The sequence below is a fragment of the Cupressus sempervirens genome, chromosome 4 (assembly GCF_028749045.1).
Source record: "Cupressus sempervirens isolate cs-2001-9-10 chromosome 4, ASM2874904v1, whole genome shotgun sequence".
Taxonomy (NCBI): domain Eukaryota; kingdom Viridiplantae; phylum Streptophyta; class Pinopsida; order Cupressales; family Cupressaceae; genus Cupressus; species Cupressus sempervirens.
In genome coordinates this window covers 561,266,448-561,291,673 of record NC_143121.1, presented here as the reverse complement: position 1 = coordinate 561,291,673, position 25,226 = coordinate 561,266,448, and the positions used below count along the sequence as shown (strand labels likewise).

General features: G+C 35.7%; 2 protein-coding genes across 4 annotated transcripts in view; both read left to right on the top strand.

The window, feature by feature from the left end:
• The window catches only part of LOC149562432 (uncharacterized), a 138,713-nt gene that overhangs the window by 90,755 nt on the left and 22,732 nt on the right, over positions 1-25,226 (top strand). The gene's annotated exons all lie outside the window — the stretch shown is intronic.
• LOC149562433 (putative UDP-N-acetylglucosamine--peptide N-acetylglucosaminyltransferase SEC) overlaps positions 1-25,226 on the top strand; it is an 84,006-nt gene that overhangs the window by 38,848 nt on the left and 19,932 nt on the right. The gene's annotated exons all lie outside the window — the stretch shown is intronic.

Sequence of the window (25,226 nt, the reverse complement as noted above, 5' to 3'; positions counted from 1 at the left end):
ATCTTTGACAATTATTAATAGATGTCTACGTCTCCATGCTGGATATTAGAATTTGTGACAACCTCCTGTACAACTATCTCAGTCTGAATGCTAGTCGCAAACTTGATTGAAACATTCGTCACCACCACTACTTAATCTCAGATTTGAAGGGTTGCCAATAGAATCTTTGTACACACCACTAATGACAATAACTGCTATGTCTTGCGATAATATTTCAAAAGTTCTAACTTAGAACTTCATCCTTAAAACCTTCAGAACAGTGTTGGCTTCCTCAATAATCTATCTTGCCTGACTCTAGGTGTCATAGAACAGTTCTGTCTTCATCTACTAACTGTGATACCCTTGGCTTGACTCGTTGCTCTAGATCCTATGATATCTTTACTATCATGCACCAAGATTCAACGTTAATAAGAATCAAATTCACACTCTCCTATGTTTTTTCTTGCCTGTATACCAACACATATAAAGTGTAAGTATTCAACAAAGTTAAAACATGACTGTGTGCATTATGATACACTCAAATGAAATATCCCAAACCGGATATTTACTTGATTTTTTCTCAAAATATGTTCAGAACTAAACATATGTAGAAGTATTACAAAACACAATAGAAACCAGCAAAAACTCCAACAGATATTAAGTCGTTCTTTATCAAAATGATACTCAGGATTCAAGCATATAAAAATGCATTACAGACCCACAATATAAACCAAAAAACTCTCATAAAACTCCTTAAAACAATGTTATTGCATTATACAACAACAATACAATAACCAGTACTTGAAATTCAATCTTAAACACAAAATTTACAGTTAGATTGGAACACTCAGAGGAGAACTTGTAAGGACATACAAGACACTTGAAATGACGTCTCCACGAACAATGGGTTTGCGTCCGCTATCTACCGGCACGAGGGGCTACGTCCTCACTCTGGTTGAAAGCTGAAGCTTTCTAATTACTCTCTCAAGAGAGAAACTGAAATCTGAATATAAATCAAACATGCCGAAAGAATGAGTCTTGACTCTCATCTCTTTTTATCTTCATTGTTGTGACTCTTTGACTCCCTTCCTGGCCTTTCGTCTTATCTCTCTTTGTCCTTTTTAGCCCACTTTATAATATTAAATTGACCTTTTATGATTTGAGTCCACGCTCTCCAAGTCAATTTTTAAATTATACAAATATGTCTAACTTTTCTAATGTCCCAAAAAGGGGACATTACAAATCTCCCCTTCTTGAAATTGCTTGTCCTCAAGCAATAAGTACTAGGATCCCATATGAATCTACAGGTAGCTTTGTAGCCCAAATTGAAAACCAATCTGGCCATACTACGAAGTAAGGTGTCACTCTGCCAACCATTCGTCAATCGGATCCTTAGATTCCATATAAATCTATGAAATATCATTGCACTTGTAGACCGTACGACTCTAATCATCACTGCATCCATCCTCAAGATGAATAGAACTACAACCAAGTCCTCAACAAGCCATAGGTACATACGATCAACACCTGGGTCCCAAACCCTGTTGTCATAACCTGCCATTATGATTAGGTAGAAATGTATCAATGAACTATGCATAACCTAGTAGATGGTGACAACCCGACTTAAATAGATGATGTAAGAACCAAGCTGCTCAAAAGATGGAAACAACACCCTGGTCACATCAAATACCATACTATTGTCATCAATCTGGAGAACCTCTGGGTACATAGGTACTATGAATAAGAATGAAGTTGAAAAATGGTTCCTTGCGATTGAAACATAACTCTCATCAATAGTCCACCAAGGTCTACCCAATGGGCTGATGTAGGAAATCCATCCAACTCCTGTAAGGGGTGAAATAGGAAACCATATTCAGACTAATCTAATGACAAGCGATAGTAGTCAAATCACTACTCTCATCCTGTGACCAAGTTTCATTGCTAGGAATTGTATCAGGATCCAATATTCTGAAATCAAAATCATCCTCTTCATGACAATCAAAAGTAGTTCCCTTGTTTATCACAAAAAGGGGATTATCAGAAGTCCAATCAGAAGCAACTTCAAACAAAGGGTTGTCTACAAGCTGAATGTGATTTGAAGTTTTTATACTTGATCGTTTAGGGCAGCTATCCTAGTCATACGTTTTTTGAATGCTATCAAGTTCATCAATGACTTCTTGAAAAAACTCCTACCTCATTTCACCCTCATGTTCCCGAGAGATTCATTACCCCGATCTGATTTTCCGCTTCTTGAAGAGAAAATTGAATATCATCCAATGCCTCACGGGCATACTTAAGATCCCTGTTGAGCTCCTTGATCTCATCCTTTTCTCGATGTGACTAATTAGCATGTATTTCAGCAACCTTAAGAATATAATCCCTGTCGAACAGCAAATATAAATAATCTGATTTCATAGCTTTGAGAGCTGTTTTGACCACTTGCAAATCAGCAATAGGCCAAAGTCCTTCCACTTTCTTTTGAGTCTTCTTGTAGAGATCTTCAACCATCTTGTGAGTGCTGTCATAATGTACCAAACATGCCACAATCATGTCTTCATTAACCTTCAGCTAGTTCCTTAAGATGTGCATTTCATTATTGTCAGTTGAAGCGGTTCATCGTCTTGCAATGTCATCTCAGACTGTTCCTTAAAATTCATGTCATGGGCATTAGAAATATATGGTTCATTATAGAAAGATTCCAATCTGCTATTACCTCGTGTGCAACTGACCTCATCAACCTGCTTGTCAAAGCTAACCTCCAAATCACCAATGTAGAAACTTGCACCCCGTGTAACATCTTCTGCGTGATTGCGAGAATGCTGCAAATCAATGGTAGTTGACTATTCTTCTTTTTCAAAACCCTCTATTCAATGATTTTGGTCTACTGGAAATTCTTCATACACATTTTTGCACTGGCCTTTTGCAAGGAGATCCTGAACCAATTCCAAATACTTTCTTTTTGCCATATCAGTCTTATTTTGTTGCTCTAGGTGAAAATCCATATAATCATTGAACGGTAAGTCAGTCTGAACTCTGGTAGGAAGTTTTTAATACTCTTTGTAAATGTTAGTTTTTCTGTTCTTATATCTGCTGATTGGGGCACCCATGGTCCAGAATATTCAACTCTTTCCTCAGAATTGCTATAATCCATGAAGGGTTGCCTATTGACTTGCCTTTCATCCCTTTTGTAATTACTCAGAGACATTTTGCAAGAGAAATTCATTCGAATAATCTGACACTAGTGGCTGAAAAGAAACTGATTCCTTTATCCTCGAATGCTCAAGAAATTCTGATAGTTGATGCTTTTCTTTTCCTACCTTCCCTACTTTATCACTAACATCACTCTGCTGCAAACTTTTGCCATCTTTGTGAGTAAATACATCTGTGATGTTTGTGGTTGCCAATGAAATTAAAATATTTGACAAATTTTCTCTTGCTAGCGATCCCTGTGCACTCTGCAATTTTGGCTCGTGTTTGGCTAATGACTTTGCAGTCTTACTTGTTGCCCACATAGAATCCATCCGAGCATCATCCTCATTTTGATTCTTTGTTTGTAGTAAAACACTTTCTCTTGGATTTTGCATTGAGATAGAAGAGCGGATTCCATTGTTTATAGAATCAAACTTTGATAGGATTTTATCCTTGGTTGGCATACTCATGACTGCTGTTAATTAATGAATCACTGCAACTTTGATTAATGGTCATAAGCTAGTCTAACAGTTAATTATTCAGCATATTTGATTTATTGTTTGCAAGAGTTCACAACATTGGTATGTCGATATACATAAAATGGCAAGACTGAGTTACGAAAATGTAATGATGCAAAATTCTCTTCAGTGTTTGAAATATAGTCGAATTTCTACATGCTAAGGAAATCATACATAAGCAAACTTAGGCATTATGAAATCCATGGATAGATAACATTTAGAATGAATTTTAACAATGGGTAACGCTGTTAGTTGGAGATGAGAAAACCTGTACTGCTGAGAGGAGTGTATCCGTGCTGCTGTAGGTGATGATTCTTATATTGCTACCATGTAAGAAACTTTGTGAATCCACCTGCTTCTGCAATCACTTGTCGGTCCACTTCATAGTCGTAATCCCAAACTAAAAAACAAGTTAGATAGAATTAATATTTTGTATGAGTTGGCAACCCACTACCGTTGAGAATTTATTCTAACGTTTCTCTTCTCCGGCCAAAAACTCGGACGATGTATATAGCTGTCAGGGAATTTCTTTTCCTTGTAACGACGGTTGGTATTTTGGACCACAGATGTCGGTCTATTTTCTAAATCTCCCGCAATGGTGAGATATGATTGGTTACGAGTCTTGAACCCAAACCATTAATGGAGTTTTATGGTAAATCCACGATAATCTCTTTTGCTATATGTATTGATATGTAATGGCATACACGTTAGTTCATGGTGATGCTTACAAACTGTCGCTTCCTTGATGCTCAATCATCCAGGGCAATACCACATAATACGGGTCCCTCAGTAGTTACAATCTTACAAATACGTTACTAAAATTAGAGATAACTGTCTCCGCTCATAACAACCCACACCTGTCAAAAAGTGATCAAAATCCTTGCTTTGGTCATTAAAATGACATTTCAGATTTCTGAGCATATGAAAGATGTTAGACTTAACTTCCTCATCGTTTGAAATAGCTCTTATGAATTAAATTGGCCCCAAAGCATTAGAAATAATAATCAATCATTAGAGATTTGATATTCCAATCATCAAGCGCATACATTATGAAATTCTAAGTGATTCTCAACGTCTTTAATTTTTTTTGTGACTGTAGCAACTGGAGTGAAATGGATGTCTGTAGAAATGACTGGTCCTTAGTCTCTTCTCCAACTTTATAACCTTTGCAGATACTCGCTCAATCCGACTGGAGTATATATTTCATGAGCTCGTGATCTGAGCACTTCCCATAGTGGTAACCTACGGTGGAGAGATATCCTAATCTCGTCTTTGCTTGCTAATAGCAACCACAAGATCTACAACACTGACTAATACTCCCACGCAACCTGGGATGTGCCGTGACAATCTCTACTTCATTCCCGACTGCTACAGCTCTGTCTGGACTACATCTCGACTTCAATCACTTGCCCCTGCATGAATTGGCCTAGCAAATTTGTGCCTAGAATTTGCCTTGTGGTCTTCACGATATCTTCGTCTTGATAATTGTTTCCCTTCACTGGAGACTCCCGCTAAACACTCAGTTGCATAAGATGATACGACGATATTAATTGGTATAATGCAGATTGTTAGGAGTAGGCTGTAGCTAGAAGTAAGATGTGCTGGTTACTATTGGATCACCATCCCTGCCAAACCATTCTCAGTCGGTTTTGTTGATGTATAGCATTAGTAGAAGTAATGATCAATTGTGATGTCTTATGTGATTCTTGTTCTTCAGATGTGTGTGTGTGTGTGTGTGTGTGTGTGTGTGTGTGTAGATATATATAATGCATTTGGATTATTATCATAACAATCTGTATTGTTATCGGCAGACATTGTGAAAGTTATTATTATTGGGGGCCTTATGGTCTGGGGCCGATTGCATAAAGGCTGCTGAAAATATGTTGCTAATATAAACTAACTAATGGTTAGCTATGTTTTCGTAGAGGCATGGCCCTACGTGGCCAAAGGCCAAGTAGAGTCTTCACAAATATATACGTGTCAATGCAGATCGTTGGAGACAATAATCAATACATGGCATTACAAGTCCCAACAATTTGCATATTTCCTTTGTAGGATAATTCTCAACGATCTTCATTGAAGGATATTCTATCTTCATTGTAGACTAAAGATAAAGACTCAGTGATTACTATTCGAAGAACAAATTCTGCATCTCTGTTTTAGAGATTATTCAAGAAAGGATATTCATTATTGTTCATATCTGTTGTAATAGTTTTGTCTATCAGAGATCACTAAAACTAACATGGTATCAGAGCCATTCTGATAAGAAACTCTATTACTCAGAATTAAAATCTAAAGTCTCAGATTTATAAAATTTAAATTATATCCTTAAATCAAAATGGTGAATCATGTAAGGCTAGAGGATAGACTTGAGGGAGCATCAAATTTTTCATCATGGAAAATTTGAGTCATGATAATATTAAGAGAAATGGAATTAGAGGAGTATATAGAAACAAACAAATTCATGCTTGAAAATGATTCAAATAAAATGACATGGAAAAGACACAATAACAAGGCAATGAAAATTATAATAGATTCTATAAAAATCATATTCTTCCATCCATATCCAGTCTCAAGACTGCATTTGAGATGTTCTCTACTATCAGAGACACATTTAAAATCAACAATACTAGTAGATTGTTAAATAAAACAAGATCTACTATATATAAAGATGAAAAATGGAGAATCTATTACATCCTATTTTCTAAGGATTTCTGAATTAAAAGATCAACTTGCAACAATGGAAAATTGAGTTGATGACAACAAACTCAGCATGATAGCATTAAGAGGACTTCCTCTATTTTGGAAAACATTTATACGAGGTCTAAGCTCCTGACCTGAGCTTTCTAAATTTGAATTACTAAAAAATGAATGCACACAAGAAGAATCAAGATTAGTCTCAAGAGGACTAAGTATAAATCAAGAGGGAGACGTTCAAGCTCTTCATGCAAATTCAAACAAGAGAATAAAATTCAAACATAATAGAAGGGAAACTGATAAATCATATAAGAAACGTGATTGGTGCAAAGTTAGATGTTTTAAATGTGATAAAATTGGTCACTCTCATAACTTCTGCCCTGAATGGAAGAGAATTCAAGCAGCCCTAGCAGAAATCAAAGAAGAGGAAGTAGAGAAAGAAGAAAAAGAAAACTCTGCATTTTATTTAGCTCTTTCAAGTGAATTAAACTCAAACAACAACACTTGGATTATAGAGAGTGGAGCATCTCAGCACATAGCCGGTTTAAGAGACAAATTTGAAAACTTCTTAGAAGAAGTCACTGTTGGAGATAACTTCACTCATCCTATCATCTCAGCACATAGCCGGTTTTAGAGACAAATTTGAAAACTTCTTAGAAGAAGTCACTGTTGGAGATAACTTCACTCATCCTATCAAAGGTATTGACTTTTGCTCAATTTACCCAAATTCAAGAATTACTCTCCAACTCAAAAATGTTTTATATGTTCCTAGAATAAAAAGAAATTTGGTCTCTATTTTTGATCATGCTGATCAAGGATTCAGAATCACTTTTCAAGAGGACAAAGTTCTATCTTGGCCAAAGAACACTAATATCAAGAAAGCCATTTCTATTGGATTTAGAGACGGAAGTCTATATAAACTTTGTAACAATCAAAACTTAGATCTAAGTCATGAAACCTGAAATTCTACCGAAATTTGGCATAGGAGGCGAGGTCACCTTCACTATCGTGCATTATCATCTATAGGAAAAATTGTAAAAGGTTTACCTAGTCTCAAAACTGATTACTTAAGCATTTGCAAAGGATGTGCCCTAGGCAAAAACACAAAGCAATCATTTCCTAAAAGTATTCACAAATCAAAATCCATTCTTGAACTGATTCACATTGACTTTTGTGGTCCTATGTCTGTACCTTCTCTTAACGGGTGTCTCTTTTATGTAATTTTTATTAATGACTACTCTAGAAGAACTTGGATGTACTTTCTAAAACAAAAAGAATTAGCTGAAGTATTATCAAAATTCAAAAAATTCAAAGCTCTAGTTGAAAATCAGTCAGCACAGAAAATAAAAATACTAAGGTCAGACAATGGAGGTGAATACATCTCCGAAATTTTCAAAAAATTTTGCATTACTGTTGGGATTAAGAGGGAGTTTTCTGTACCATATAATCCTCAATAGAGTGGAGTTGCAGAACGTAAAAATAGATCAATTGTTGAATTAGTCAGAGCAATGATGCACGATTAAAATCTTCATACTTCCTTCTGGGCTAAAGCATCTAACACTGCAGTCTACATTCAAAATAGATGTCCACACTCAGTATTAGAGAACACCAGTCTTGAAGAAGTATTTACGGGTATTAAACCAGATCTAAGTCACCTAAGAATATTTGGATGTCCTGTTTGTATCCACATTCTTAAAGAGAAAATAACAAAACTAGAACCATCCGGAAAGAAGGGGATACTCATTGGATATAGTGAAACAACCAATTGCTACAGGTTTTTGTTCCGGGTCAAAGAACAATTGAGATTAGTAGAGATGTGAAATTTGAAGAAGATATCGCCTTTAATATTTTTAGAAACAATGATGAATCTTTTACTGAACCTATTCCTGAAGTAGATGAAAATCACCCAGCAGAAATTGAGAGGGAGAATGATATTGAACCATCTTCTACCACTACATCTAATCCTGAAGATTCTAAAAATGTTAACAATAAAAAGAGGCCGCTTTGGGCTAGGAAAATGATAGAAGAAAATCAAGTTGAACCTAATGAAGTGATTCAAGAAAGTAAAAGAACTAGAAATCAGTCATGCTATGTTGCATTATTAACTGAACTTATAAAAACAAAACCTTCAAATGTTAAAGAAGCACTATCAAGTCAACCTTGGAAAGAAGCAATGGTTGAAGAATATAATTCCATACTAAAAAATGATGTATGGGATGTTGTATCCAGACCTTAAAAATAAATTAGTTGTTTCTTCTAAATGGTTGCTTAAAATTAAGCATGCATTTGATGACAGCATTGAAAAGTACAATGCTAGATTTGTAGCATGAGGTTTCTCACAGAAAGAAGGCATCTATTACGAAGAAACATTTGCTCCAGTTGCTGGATACACTTCAGTTAGAACCATCTTGGCTATCACAGCATCCAAAGGATGGAAAGTTCATCAAATGGATGTCAAAACAACATTCCTAAATGGTAAAATTGAAGAAGTTTATATCGAGCAACCAGAAGGATTCTACACTCATGACAACAAAACTCACATTTGTAAATTAAAGAAAGCACTATATGGTCTCAAACAGGCTCCCAGAGCATGGTATGAAAGGATCGACAACTATTTAATGAAGTTAGTATATTCTAAAAACGAAGTTGATTCTAACTTATACTTCAAAATAGATGGTGATGATATGATTATTCTTGTGTTATATGTTGATGATTTGTTGATAACAAGTGAAGAACATCTCATAAATAAATGCAAACAAAAACTCACAGCAGAGTTTGATATGAAAGATTTAGGTCTTCTACACTACTTTCTCGGATTGGAAGTCTGGCAAAAGAGTAACTACACTTTTCTGAATCAAGGAAAATATACAGTTGATATTTTAATAAAATTTGAAATGATGGAATGTAAACCAGCTTCTACTCCTATGAAAGTCAATCTACACAAGTTGAAAGTTGATATGATCAAATCAAAATCTACAAATCCTACTTACTACAGGTAGATTATTGGATCTTTAATGTATTTAGTGAATACTCATCCTGACATATGTTATGCAACTAACACCTTGAGTCAATTTATGTGTGCACCAAAGAACATGCATCTGTATGCAGCTAAGTATATTTTGAGATATCTAAAAGGCACTATTGGCATGGGAGTCAGATATGATCAAGTAAACATCAACCTTCATGGATATTCTGATTCTGATTGGGTAGGCAACCCTACTGAACAAAAGAGTACTTCTAGATGTTGCTTCAGTCTAGGATCTGGAATGGTTTCTTGGTTCAGCAGAAAACAGTCTTCAGTTGCATTAAGTTCTACCAAAGCAGAATACATTGCCTCTTCCTTGGGAGCTAGAGAAGCTGTATGGCTACGAAAGTTGCTAGTTGATTTGTTCAAAAGACTTTTGAAGCCCATTGTGATTCATTGCGATAATCAAAGTTGTATCAAGCTTTCAACTAATCCAGTTTTCCACAATTGTTCCAAGCATATCGAAATTCCTTATCACTACATTAGAGATATGGTGGATCGTAGAGTCATTTAACTGGAGTACATCAGTACTAATGAGCAAACAACATATATCTTTACTAAGCCTCTTGCTAAAGTGAAGCCGGAATACTTCAGAGAAAAACTTGGTATGATTAAATTGTAATATTGAATATTGAATTATAATTTTCAATTTATATGATTTATGCTTCTATTATTGTTTAGTTGCATCAAATATGTAATGAAAGGTGATGATCTTTCATAGTCATATATATTTAGAAGGTAATTGTTTGTAAGGTGACGATCTTGCAAATGATAGGCCTATTATCATGAAAATTCTAAATATTGTTTCGGACAATTAGAGATCATTGATAACAAATGCATTATGATTACTTTAGATATTGTTTCGGACAATTAGAGATCATAATATATGTTATGATAGTGTTCATAGCATGGTGATTTTAATTATTTGACTAGTCACTAATTAAGAGTGTTAAGATCAGATAATGTGCTCAGATATTCTATTCTGAAATCTATTAAAAGGTGTATTACTTCTCCCTTGCTAAGATGGAGTGTTGATCTATAGCATCAATAAAAGTAATGATCAATTGTGATGTTTTGTGTGAATCTTGTTCTTCAGATGTATACATACATACATACATACATATATGCATTTGGATTATTATCATAACAGTTTGTATTGTTATCGGCAGACATTGTGAAAGCTGTTATTATTATCGGGGGCCTTATGGTCTGGTGCCAATTGCATAAAGGCTGCCGAAAATATGTTGTTTATATAAACTAACTAATGGTTAGTTATGCTTTTATAGAGGCATGACCCTACAGTCATGACTCTATGGAGGCATGGCTCTTCACAAATATATATATGTCAGTGCAGATCGTTGGAGACAATAATAAATACATGGCATTACATGTCCCAACAATCTGCATATTTCTTCTACAAGATAATTCTCAGCGATCTTCATTGAAGGATATTCTATCTTCATTGTAGACTAAAGATAAAGACTCAATGATTACCATTCGAAGACCAAATTCTGCATCTCTGTTTCAGCGATTAAAGTAAGGATATTCATTATTGTTCATATCTATTATAACAGTTTTGTCTATCAAAGATCACTAAAACTAATAGGTTCCACAACTTAGTTCCTACATAACACATAACACCAATTGTCTCACCCTTGATAGACTCTACTAGGTGAAGCTGAAACAACATGACAGAGACTTGACTTTCGCTTCAAGATGAAAATCCCTTCTATCGTTTCCTTGAGATATGTAACCATCAAGTGGCATAAACATCATAATATCCATGAAGACTTTAAGGCTCTTGCAATTTCATAATATTCGTGAATCCACGGTATTATCCTTCCGCTAATGAAATTGGTTTCTCAAGATTAATAACTCTGGCCCCACAAACATTTTGGCATTGGACAATCATTTTACAAACTACTGAAGGTGCTAGAAAAGACTTGAAATTTCATTGGCAATATATGTATTACTGCAAGCAAATTGAAGGAACCCAATAGCTATTCGGCTACCAAAAATGACTCGATAATGGTAAAGATAATATTAAAGATTCACCACATAAAGTGGATAATAGATGATGCAGGGACTCCTTTTACTTCTGTTCTTCTAGATGGGTTCTGCAATCTGTAAGCTTTTCGACCATAGTCTCACGGCAGGGAGTCAGGGTTATCTAATGTTTTCATTTCATTTCCTTTGACCACAAAAATTTATAATCTCAGAGTTTTAAAGGGCTGCTCTTTACTAAAAATGGGCTCTAGAATAAATCACACCTTGATAATTATCAATTATCCATTACTCTATCTGGATATTTGCAACTAAGCTTTGATTCAAAACTTTGAATATACCCACTAGGATGGCAAGTTCAATAGCTCTGATACCACTGAAATATCCCAAACCAGATATTTACTCAATTTTTTCTTGAAATATATTCAGAATTGAACATATGCAGAAGTATTACAAAACACAATAGAAACCAACAAAAACTCCAACAGATATTAAGTCGTTCTTTCTCAAAATGATACTTATGATTCAAGCATATAAAAATGCTTTACAGACCCACAATATACAACCAAAAAACTATCATAAAACTCCTTAAAACAATGTTATTGCATTATACAACAGCAATACAATAACTAGTACTTGAAATCCAATCTTAAACACAAAATTTACAGTTAGATTGGAACACTTAGAGAAGAACTTGTAAGCGCATACGAGACACTTGAAATGACATCTCCATGGACAATGGGTTTGTGTCCATTGTTTGCCAGCATGAGGGGTTACATCCTTACACTAGCTGAAAGTCTGAAGCTTTCCGATTATTCTCCCAAGAGAGAAACTGAAATCTAAATAATAAATCAAGCATGCCAAAAGAATGAATCTCATCTCCTTTGATCTTCACAGTTGTGACTCTTTGACTCCCTTCCTGGCCTTTCATCTTATCTCTCTGTCCTTTTTAGCCCACTTTATAATATTAAATTGACCTTTTATAATATGAGTCCACGATCTCCAAGTCAATTTTAATATTATAGAAATATGTCTAACTTTTCTAATGTCCCAAAATGGGGACGTTACATCAAAACACAATTGTTCCCACTTTCCTTATCTTGGAATACTTGGACTTGTCATGATTCAATAGTGCAATGGCAATACAAAACGTCTTCATCATTTCCTATTATCATCCCATTTTCAAACTGCAACTCGAACCTCTTCATGTAACGTTAGGAATTTGAGTGCTAATGGGAATCGTCAGATGTAGTAGTCATAATGTGAATGATGATTTGATTGTTTAAAAAATAAATCACATGAAGGTCCAATAGATACATTGGTAGTGGCGTCGTTTGGATATGTGCACAGTTTTGAGGATGTCATCCAAGATGAACCGACTAGAATACAACAAAACTCCATTAGTCACAAGCTCTTACAATGGGGAGTATAACAGAGTCCCTGCGGCAATTCTGACTCATAGAAGAATAATATTAACATAGTGTAATTTTCTTACGACAGGCTATTTGTCTTTTTCCAATTATAAGGATTGATAGCTGGAACAATGTGTTTGCGTGTTATTCGACCTAGACTTTATAGTTTCTAAAGTGTTGGTTCTGACTTAGAACAATAGTCATAGCACTTCATTTTAGGTCTCTCCCTCTACCAGAATATTCCAAGGTTTTAGTTTTGTTTTTAACACCATAGTAAAAGTAGTGATTTTCCCAAACACCTATTTATCCTTATTTGTGCTTCTCACAAAATGAGAACTCAATGCCACGTATACAGACCTGAAGTATGCTTCTGCGAATTTGTAACAGCAAGCATATTCTTTCATGACCCCCACGGTAACGATTTCTTATTCTCCTTCCGCGTTACAGCTGGTGTGCTTCTCGACTCTGAATGTGGTAACCTTCTATTTGTGTTTGACAACTAAATCGTCCTCCATTATAACTTGAATGGAAAAACTTCCTTAGCTACCGTTGCAAGTCTAATTGCACACACGATGGGATTGAATTGTTTTTGGTGGTATAACAATTTACTGGTGATTGATTAATTCCGAAAATCACCAAAATATTATTGGGCCAATGATTTCTATGCCATAGGTGAGGAAAACAATTGAATGCCATAAGACGTGCTCTTACCAGAAATCTTCAGGGGATCATAATATAATGACACTCCATATGGCTCCTTGTTAGTGGCAAACCGATTCCAGAGCTTCTACCGATTCAGCTCCTAAGAAACTTCTTCCTTTAAATCTACAAAGTGTTCATAGTCTTTATCATCGTCTTCAGGCTAAAGAACTGCAACAATGCTTTGAAAATGTCGCAATTCTCTTTATGTTTATATCATTCTTCAAGCTTTAAACATAAAGTCATGCAACATTTCTATCTTGACGACTTCATTAAAGCAGGTGTCAACAATGTTGACTATAGAGCATGATAGAACCGGTCACTAACAGTTTGATTTTGCTAGAAGTTGATATAAAAGCATCAAAGCTTGCTCCCTGATATTGAAATCCTTGGAATGTACCAACTGGAAAAGAACAGGTGTTTTCTTTTGTATGATATCATCAACCTCATTAGCTACAACATAAGGGAATGCTCTATTAGCATTCTGTACTTCTATTGTTCCAGAAATCTCACCATCTAATAAGAGAAAGGACTGAGGAAAATTCTGATAAACCCTTTCTAAAAATCTTTGATCAAAGCAATTTCACCCTTTATATTTTGTAAAACCTCACAGGCTAGTAGAAAAATTGGCTCTAATACCACTGAAATATTCCAAACCAGATATTTACTCTATTTCTTTTTCAACAATATATTCAAAACTTAAACATAGGTAGATGTATTATGAAACACAATAGAAGCCAGAAGATTTACCAATAGATATTAACCCGTTCTTTCTTAAAATAAGATTCAGGATTCAAGCATATGGAAATGCATTACAAACCAATATAATGAAATCCGTAAACTCATAAAACTCTTTAAAACAACGTTATTGCATTATACAACAGCAATACAATAACCAGCATTCAAAATCCAATCTTAAACATAGTTTTACAGTTAAATTGGAACACTAAGAGAAGAACCTGTAAGCGCATACGAGACACCTAAAGTGACGTCTCCACAGAAAATGGGTTTGCGTCCATTGTCTGCTGGCACGAGGGGCTACATTGTAATGTTCTTGTCCCCTACGATTTTTCCTGGGAACAAACTTCTTCCAACTAAGCTGGCAAAATCACCAGAAGGGGTTTTGGCAAAGGCCATACGAACTGCTAGGTAGCAGTACGGACGGTTAGCAAAGGAGACGGGGGTCGTATGGTACAATGGGATGTTTGTATGATGTTATGAAGTTGGTTGTATGGGTGCAATGTTGGCCGTACGACATTTAGGGAGGACCATATGGTGAACAGAAATGGTCGTACGGTGGTCAAGGGGAGATGGAGAGGTGGCGTACAGGGTGATGACCAGGTAGGCTATACAGTGAGTGGATGGAGGAAGCAAGGGAGGTATGGGGGTGTGGTGGAAGATTTGTGGAAGAATGAAGGTCGTACGAGCAATGAGGGAGCCGTACGGGGATGTCCAAATGCCACACGGTTAGGTGTTTGAGCCACAAAAATGAATGCAAACTCGTTCATACAAAAACACAAGTAGATCAGATGCAATATTAGAAACTTGAATACGAATAATCCTTCAATATATGCGAAAAGATGGTGCTCCGATTTGTGAGATCCGAGCAAAGTGTTATACGCGACTGAATAGGGTGAGGGTTAAATCCCATCGAAACCGGATAAACCAAATAAGGAAAGGTCTTTCACTTCCGAAATGGCGAACAACAGAGAACTCCAACAGGAATTCGTAGTGCAGAGAAAATAATCCAAATTGCATACCTAATGACTACCTAAAGCCATGCTTAAATACTCATCGGGGAAAACTTTCCAATGGTGTACAAAGATAGCCAATAGTGACACAAACTATGGAAACAAAATAAAAATGGGCCCGAGATATATTAAATCAATCGCCCATTAACAATAGTTTGATTAATGATTTATTTTATAATGAGAACATTACAGTCCTCTTGTCCCAAATTTTGCTTGTCCTAAAGAAAATGCAATGCCGGGTGCTGGAGAATGTGCTCGCCCTCCCACATTGTGTCGTCCAATGGCAAGTGTTTCCACCACACCAAATATTCCTTCACCATGTGGTTCCGTAGGGTCTTCTCATGTACTTCGATGATCTCGGCTAGTTCCAATATGAGTTTTCCTTCTTCATTCAGCGGTGGAAGGGTTGTGGCCACCGTGACGTTCTACCCCACGGCCTTCTTCAGGCATGAAACATGAAAGACGTTATGACTATGACTTCCCTTTGGAAGTTCTAGCTCATAAACAACTTCGCCAATGTGACGAACTATGCGATAGGGGCCATAAAATCGTGGCTTTAATTTTTCTTTTCCCTTTTCTTTCAATGAGGATTGTTGATATGGCTGGAGCTTGAGATAAACCAAGTCCCCTACTTCGAAACTCCTCTCCATTCGATGTTTGTAGATGTACATCTTTTGTTGATTTTGTGCCCATTGTAAGTTCTCCTTCAGGTATCGTAGGATGTTCTATCCCTCCTGAAGCGAATCCCTTGCCCTTAGTGCATGACTATCTCCCAACATTGTGTCGATAAAGGAGAGGGGTTCGTACTCGTACAGAGCTTTGAATGGTGCCATCCCAATGGACATGTGATATGTGGTATTGTAACAATATTCTCCTAGGTGCATCCACTTGACCCATGCCAGTTGTTGTGCCAAAACATAGTTTTGAAGGTAAACTTCAAGCCACTTGTTCACAATCTTTCTTTGTCCATCTGTTTGAGGGTGGTAACTAGTACTTGGTGACAATTCTGTCCTTGCCAATCGGAATAGTTCTGTCCAGAAGATACTGATGAATCGCCCATCCTGATCACTGACAATGTCTCAAGGTAACCTGTGCAGACGAAAGACTTCTCTAAAAAACAGATTGACAACTTGTGCGGCTTGAAAATTTGAGGGGATGGCGAAGAAATTTGTGTACTTTGTCAATTTGTCAACCACGAAAATACAATCCTTTTTGTTTACCTTGGGAAGCCCTATTATGAAATCCATTGAGATACATTCCCACTTATGTTCTGGAATCGGCAGAGGTTGTTGTAACCTGACAGGTAGAGTATGTTTAGATATGTTTTGCTGGCAGACCGCACACTCTCTTACATACTGCAATACATCACCTTTAAGTCCTTAACATGAAAACCTCTCCTAGAGACTTATGTACGTTTTGAGGAAGCCCTGGTGTCTTGCCAAGGGTGAGTCGTGTACCTCCTTCAAGATTTTCTACTTCAATTTGGATTCCGGCACTAGAAATATCTGACTCTTATAGTAAATGATGTCATCCACCACTTTGTACCGATCATCCTTGGTGTTGCCATCCATTAGCTCATACACAAATATGTTTTTGGAATATTCTACCAACAAATGTGCTTTCCAGTCAGCTGAAATTTGGGTTAGTAAGCAAACAGCGGGTTTCTTGGACAAAGCATCTGAGCCACATTGTTCTTTCCTTTTACATATTTAGTGTCAAAATCAAAGGCTTGAACTTTGTTTACCCATTTCTATTGCCTCTCGTTCAAATCTCGTTGCTCCAGAAAATATCTCAAATTATTGTGATCCGTGCAGACGACAAACTTGGCACCTACTAGATACTGTCGGAACTTGGTTAGTACATGTACGATGGCCAACATCTCTTTGTCGTAAATGGAATATAGGCATTCTATCCACATAAGCTTCCTGCTCTCATAAGCTATGGGGTGTCTATCTTGCATCGGTACTATACCAATGACTTTTTCGGACGCGTCGCAATCCAAAATGAACGGTCGAGTGAAATCAGGTAATGCAAATATGGGACAAGTACTCATTGCCTTTTTTAGCTTATCAAAAGTGAGTTGTGCCTTTCATTCCACTGGAAAGACCCTTTCCTTGTCAGATTTATTAAGGGTGCGCTGAGTTGAGAGAATCCTTTAACGAGCCTTCGGTAATAATTGCATAGTTTGAAAAACCCTCGCAAATCTGTGAGTGATTTTGGGGGAGGCCAATCAAGGATAGCCTAAATCTTCTCCTGATGAACTTGAACTCCATATCTACTAACAACATGCCATAGGTGCAATATTTTTGTCACACTTGGATTTCTTGGCAAACAAAGACTACTCCTTCATGATCCGTAGGACTTCATCCAGATGTTTTAGGTGCTCCTTCCATGTCTTGCTATAAATAAGATCATCAAAAAATACCAATAAGTACTTACGCAATTGTTTGTTGAAGATGTGATTCATGCATGATTGGAATGTAGCAAGTGCATTTGTCAAACCGATCAGCATGACCAAGAACTCATAATGCTTGTAGGGACAACGAAAAGCCGTCTTTTCCATGTCTTCCTCCCTCGTGCGGATCTGATGGTATCCGGAACAAAGATCTATTTTCGAAAAATAGACTGCGCCATGCAATTCATCCAACAACTCATCTATCCTCGGAATGGGATATCTATTCTTTATTTTTTTTTGTTCAACGTATGGTAGTCCACACACATGTGCATTGTCTCGTCCTTTTTTACCAAAACCACTGATGGCGCAAAGGGGTTGGAGCTAGGATGGATCCATCCTTTTTCTAGCAGTTCTTGAATCATCTTCTCGATCTCATCTTTGAATTTCTTAGGATGGCGATAAGATGAATCCATCCTTTTTCTAGCAGTTCTTGAATCATCTTCTCGATCTCATCTTTGAATTTTTGAGGATGGCAGTAGGGTGTGGTTATGACTGGCTTGGCTCCTGCTTCCAACTCAATAGTGTGTTCAAATCCTCGATGAGGTAGTATGCCAGGAGGAATGTCTATAAAAACTTTGTCATGTTTACTTAAAATATTTTGGAGATCATCATCCTAGGGAGGTGTCCATTGCCCTTTTATAGGTTCTGCTGAAACAAAACAATGTGCAGCCCAAGTAACGCGATCATGCCAAAAAATTGCTACCATCCGATGCACGAAAACTTCCTTCGAACCCTCATTTGCCATTCCGCAGAGAACAACCTTCTTTCCATTGACAACAAAAGTGAAATCCATCCGTTTGAAACTCCGATTGTATTCATCAAGTGTTCCCATCCACTCTATGCCCAAAATAACCTCCATGTCATCAAGGTCTTTCTTTTCCAATTTAACTTCCATTTCCAATTTTTTGCCACAATGAGCAGCAGTGGTTTTGTAGTTGAGCTTGACAAAAGTGTGCTAGATAGTGAAACATGGGTGATTTGCTGGAATTGTTTGAAGCGCTTCATGGAGTACAATCCTCAAAATTTCAAGGTGTTTAGTCCTTTGGCAAGAGAAAGTCCTGTTGATTCCTATTAATAATTGGCAGCTTTAGTTGGATAAACTATAGTGCAAATATATATTATATATATAAATTATATATATGTGTGAGATATAATATATACATTAATATATTAAATATATGAGATATTTATTTGTCATTATATTAATTACATTCTAATGACTAGACATGTCTTGTGAAGAGACATGTCTATTCATACTTCAACCTATATTAGAGAAGATGGCTGCCATTTGGAAAGTACATACCAAATACAATGGCAGTGCTATTACATTTGCAGCAAATCTGGAAAACCTAACATGGTATCGGAGCCAAACTGCATATATAATAAAAGATAGATGAATAGTGTATGAGGGAATGAATATAGATAACATAGAAGAAGAAAATATCTGATGGTGGCTTACAAATGGAGGATACTTTCAGACTTTACGTATAATGTCAAGGGAAACATAGAAGAATAAATTTTGTCTTGCAGAGTATCTCCATGTGGGTACCTCCAAGCAGGCGTCTAGAATATTAGTCACATCATCATTGTTATGAAGGGGACAACCCGAGTCTATTTTTAAAATAGAGAACACGAGGATGACTTCATTCATAGGTAAGAGTAGCCATGAATTTCAACATTGTTTCATCGATTGTGGGAAATAGTCTTAATTAGAGCGTGGTCTTGAGCACTCTTGAACAAGTTGCTGCCTCCACCACTGCGATCTCCCTCTTTGGTAATGTCGTGTTATCTTTGCCTATGAATTCAATGTTGCTGCCTTTGTATTTAGAGGCTTCAAATTTGGTTGTGAAAGCGAGCAACATTATATTGCGATCTTCCTCTCTTGCAGGGTTGGGCAAGTGATAATGATATCCCTCTCCTTTCAAGATCCTAAGGGAGATAACTGTGACTATGCTAGATAAATAAAATACTCAAGCCCTTCTGTTAAGGTGTCTTCAATCACAATCACATTATTCAACTGAGATAGAAAAGGCACCGATGGTAAGTCCTTGTAGTGATAACGGCTTTCAAATATCGTAAATACGAAGTGCGATGGTAAAAGAAAGGTTAAGCATATTGCCAGGGACTCACCACTAGGAAAGATTACTATGGCTATTGCCATCAGGTAAGACAAGAAACAATTGAAGAAAACTGATATGGTCATCGCCCCTAAGGTCATATTAATGTGATTAAATGGGAAATAGTTCTAACCTATATTTTAATCCCAACTTCCTTTACAAGGGTAAGAGATATGTTTGTGATCTTAATGGAATGCCTAAAGAAACTATAGGGGATGAATGGATTGGAGTGAGTTGTTGAAAGGAAGTTGGTTCATAGCTAACTTTGCCGCCAGATGTATATTTCCGTCAAAAAGAGAAACCAAATTGTAATCTATCCACCTTGCATCGAAAGGATGCCCCCATGGATTAGGAGGTGAATGTGCTAGTAAGGTATGTTAAGAGATACAGCCAACATATAATTCAAGGATTACAGTCGTTGATGGACTGCGTCCATATGTGTTGATAAATAAATAAATTAAATAACCCATTATAGGTGGAGCGGCTCTAGTTAGATCAATTGCAACTGTTATTGCCCAAGTGGGACCAATTACCATTCCCTCGATAGTTGTTGACAAAGTGACACCACTAGATTTTGTGGAGGGAGTTTGGTCAACAATGGTCGAAAGTTTAACATTTTTGAAATTCATCTTGATACGACTGCTAGCCATAGGTTAATGACACAAGGCATAATAGAGAGAATAATTGAAATCTAATGCAACTTGGAGAAAATGCTGAGAAAGTCAAGGAAAAGTAGATCCACATAGGGAAGCACATACAGGGCATATTTCCAAGTGGCATACATGTGGATCAACACATACCCCATTATAGTGACATGCAGAGGAAGTTTAAGTATCTCTTTACATTTGTGACTATAAAGGTGGATTTGTGCAACTAATGAGTTTTGAATAAAGTTATTTGTAAATACTGACACCACGGAACATTGTTGGAATTAAAAGCTGAATGGGTGATACATGGAGGACAAACATGTAATGCCAAGTATATGAATGAGACATTCCTACACATATTTGATAAAATTAATGGATAGTAGCAATCTTCCTATATTATTCCATGACTCGATGGGGAATAAACATTTGCAACAGATCTCTATAGTCAACAACCTTATGGGTTGGAGATACATTAAGAAACGCAGACCTTATATCTAGTTAGCGGATCGTAGAATCAAAACGATAAATATTCATGAAGGATGAAAATTGATTCATGCGTTATATTTCCTATATGGGCTCACCTTATGAAAGGAAACATTTGGAAACAAGGACGAAAGCATATTGAATTCAGATTCAGAGAGAGTATGGCATCTTCAAAGAGGTCAAAATGTTGATGAACTCGAGTTTCAGAGGGAGCAGATGCGTTCAATCAACTTGTGACAATATCAATCATAGTGATTGAGAGGGAGTTTCATTGTTGAAGGTGAAACACTTATGAGGTAAACTTGAATTAATTGATTATTATACTATTGAAATCATTTAATGCCTTATGGGCCCTGTGTAAATCATGAGGAAGTGACAACTTCCAAATGATTATCACTTGTATTTGTTGATATTATTGGAAGATGACAATCTTACAATAACTTAATCTTCTATCATGATAGACATAGTGTGATAGCTGGAACAAATCAGGATAGATGATTTCTAGCATGGTGGATTCAGTTCCTTAAACAGACCATGACCTAGATTGTGATAGACATTGTGTGAAGGTTGAAACCGATCACAATAGATTATGAATGTTCCTATGGTAAGTACACATTACCTTTGAATAGTTTTGAGTTATGGTGAATATCATGAGACTTGATATTCTTGATCAGACCATATCTCTGATATCATATTGAGATGATATCTAAAATTGGGAATCGCGTGTTAGGTGATATGTAAAACTACGTATCACATGTTAGGTGATATGTAAGGCTAGGTATTATATGTTAGATGATACTTCATATCATGTGTCATGTGATCACAAGATATGTAATATGATTATATCATTTATCTTCTCTAGCTAAGAGGAAGTGTTGATGTTTGTAGCATCAATAAGATGTCAAATGAGTGACATTTTCCAAATGAGTTGGCATTCAATAAACTAGGAAGTCAAATGAGTTGACATTCTAGAAACCATTATTTACGTTGAGGTGATATGTTATTCATATTGTGTACAAATCTTTTTTATCCACTCTAGCTAAGAGGGAGTGTTAATAATTGGTAGCTTTAGTTGGATAAACTATAGTGCAAATATATTATATATATACAAGTGTGAGATATAATATATATATTAATACTAAATATATGATATATTTATTTGTCATTTTATTAATTACATTCTAATGACTAGACATGCCCTATGAAGAAACATGTCTATTCATACTTCAACCTATATTAGAGAAGATGGCTGCCATTTGGAAAGTATATACCAAATACAATGACAGTGCTATTACATTTGTAGCAGATTGCAAAAACTCAACAATTCCATTGGGATAGATGAGGACATGGGGGTGATATTTGTTACAGAGTGCTACCAGTATAGGAGGAATATGTGTTGAGTAATTGGGGAAGATATTCTTTCACTTAATGCAAGATGTGTGCTTTATCATAGTTAAATTGTTTCAATGTTTCTTTCTAATGCATTTGATCTATTGTAGTTTGTGAATGATATTACAAGTATTTGCACAAAAGTTTTCAAGCAAGGACTTGTTTCAGAGGACACACTCCAAATTGATTTTCAAAATTATGACTTATGGGAGGATCATGGGCATGTGGGAGGCTTATTTTCTCGGTACCACTTGACAGAGGATCCTCCTTTCTCCACTATATATGACAACATCAATTTGCTCTTCAAACCAGGAGTTTCAATTTCCTTCATGCTTAATTGCTTTGGTTTCATATTGCCTTGGGTCTAGATTTGGTGGATTCTAATCGTACTAGAGAAAATGCGATTTTCATCATTCTCAAACATGATCATTTGCTATTGAATCCGAAACCTCTTGCTCTTGGTGTCCCTCACGATCAGAATTCGTGCAAGATGATAATGTTGATGGCCAAGAAAATGAAGATTTGGAAGATGAAAATGCAGAGAATATGATAGTCGAATAGTTTCTCTAGCATATAGTTATATGACCTATTAATTTTCAAGGTGATTTCCTTATTGCAAGGTTCTAGTACTTAGGTTTCTTAGTCAGTCAAGCTTTCTCTTATATAATGCATAGTTTTGTTCTTTGGCTTCTGAGAGCCTTTTGATTAAAACCATTTTGTACCGTACTTTATATTTTTAGCCGATAGGCTATTTGTGGGAACTTTGTTCCCGGAAATTAAATTTTTGACGGAAAATTTGCAAGTTGGTTAGGAAAGTTGTCAGTTTTGTTAGATAATTGAAAATCCTTCCCGGTAATTATTTACCCAGCCATTTTTTTTTATCTCCCTCCACTTTTAACTCTTGTTTTGATATTTATTAGTTGTTATCTCCACTTTTAACTATTGTTGTGATCTCTATTTTTTAAACTTTTGATTTTTTAAATTGATTTAGGTTTTAGTTTTTAAATTACTTTAAATTATTTTTTTATATTAGTTTAGTTTTTTCTTTAAATATTGTTTTTTCAGTTTCTATAAGTTATTTAGTCAATAGAATATCTGTTAGAGATGTCAATATTTTTCATATCATTTTTTTTGTATTTCTCTTTTTAATTTTTCGTAATAAATTTTTTGATGAGTTTTTTTAAATGATTATTTTTTTCATATTTGATAAATTGAATTTAATTGTAAAATATTGAAATTATTGAACACGTTTCTTAAGCAATATTCAAATTTCCTAAATATTGTAAATTTTATATCTATGTTTTAATCTTCCAACTTTTTTGTTTTTGTATTTTCATTTTAAATAAACATATATTTACATTATTTATTGTTAATTATGTATTTTTCTCTTAAATCTCATCTCCTATTGGCACACTCGTTGCATGTAGCCATGTACAAAAGCATGCGACTGCTAGTAGTAGTATATTATAGGCTTATAGCCTTTTGCCGTAAAAAGAAAATATAAAGATTATATTGATATTTAATATATTAATAAATATAACTATTATGAGTATTTGTGGGAAAGTTTTTGGGCAAGGAATTGTTTTAGAGGGCACACTCCAAATTGGTTTTCAAAACTAGGACTTATGGGAGAGTCATGCACATGTGGGCGGCTTATTTTCTCGACACCACTTGACGGAGGGTCCTCCTTTTTCCATTGTGTATGACAACACCAATTTTCTCTTCAGACCAAGAGTTTCAATTTCCTTCATGCATCATTGCTTTGGTTTCGTAGAGGCTTGGGTCCAGATTTGGTGAATTCTAATCGTGCTAGAGAAAATGTGATTCTCATCCTTCTCAAACATGATCATCTTCTATTGAATCCAAACCCCTTTATCCTAGTGTTCCTCATGGTCAGAATTTGCAGCAAGATGATAATGTTGATGGCCAAGAAAATGAAGATTTGGAAGATGAAAATGCAAAGAATATGATAGTCGAATAGTTTCTCTAGCTTATGGTTATATGACCTATTTTGTTTCAGGGTGATTTCCTTTTTGAAAGGTTCTAGCACTTAGGTTTCTTAGTTAGTCAAGCTTTCTCTTATATAGTACATAGTTTTGTTCTCTAGCTTTTGAGAGCCTTTTGATTAAAACTATTATGTACCAGACTTCATATTTAATTAATATATTATAGGCTTATAATATCAAATAAGTAGATAATAATTAAATAAGATTTTAATAAATGAATGAGAATATTTCATAATTATTCTTACCATACAAGTAATATTAATAGTCTTAAATGGCTTAATAATAATAATTTAACTAATATTTATATTGAAATAAGGGGCGACCCAAGAGAAGCTAGCTAGGCATGGAGTGACATGTAGCAGTGTGAAGTAACAATCAAATAGAGGGACGAGATTAGTTTATTTAAGTTCATTAAGATTGTGCATAGCCGACGACATGAAGAACAATATCCCACGAAGCCTACTTTTAAATTACAAAATTCTGATCTCTTGGGAAACATGATTCATGAAAATCATATTGGATGGATTTTTCACCCTTACGTAGGTACCCAGGGGAGATAGACCAACTTTCTTGTGGAAGTGATGGGTTAGAAGTTACTGCCATTATAACAACATTATGAAAATCCTTGGAAGCATGAATATTTTTGAGTAAGGGCACATGCGAATCACCATGAAACATTGATAAATAACTATGCAGCGTCTAAGAACTAAACAAACAAATAGGATAATAAACCTATATGCAAATATGATTATGGAGAGACATAATTAGATAAGATGTGTCCCTTAGAATGGAACCTTTCCCATCGTGTCAAATATAAGATGGAGTTTAGATGAAGTCGATAGAAGGGGGATTTAA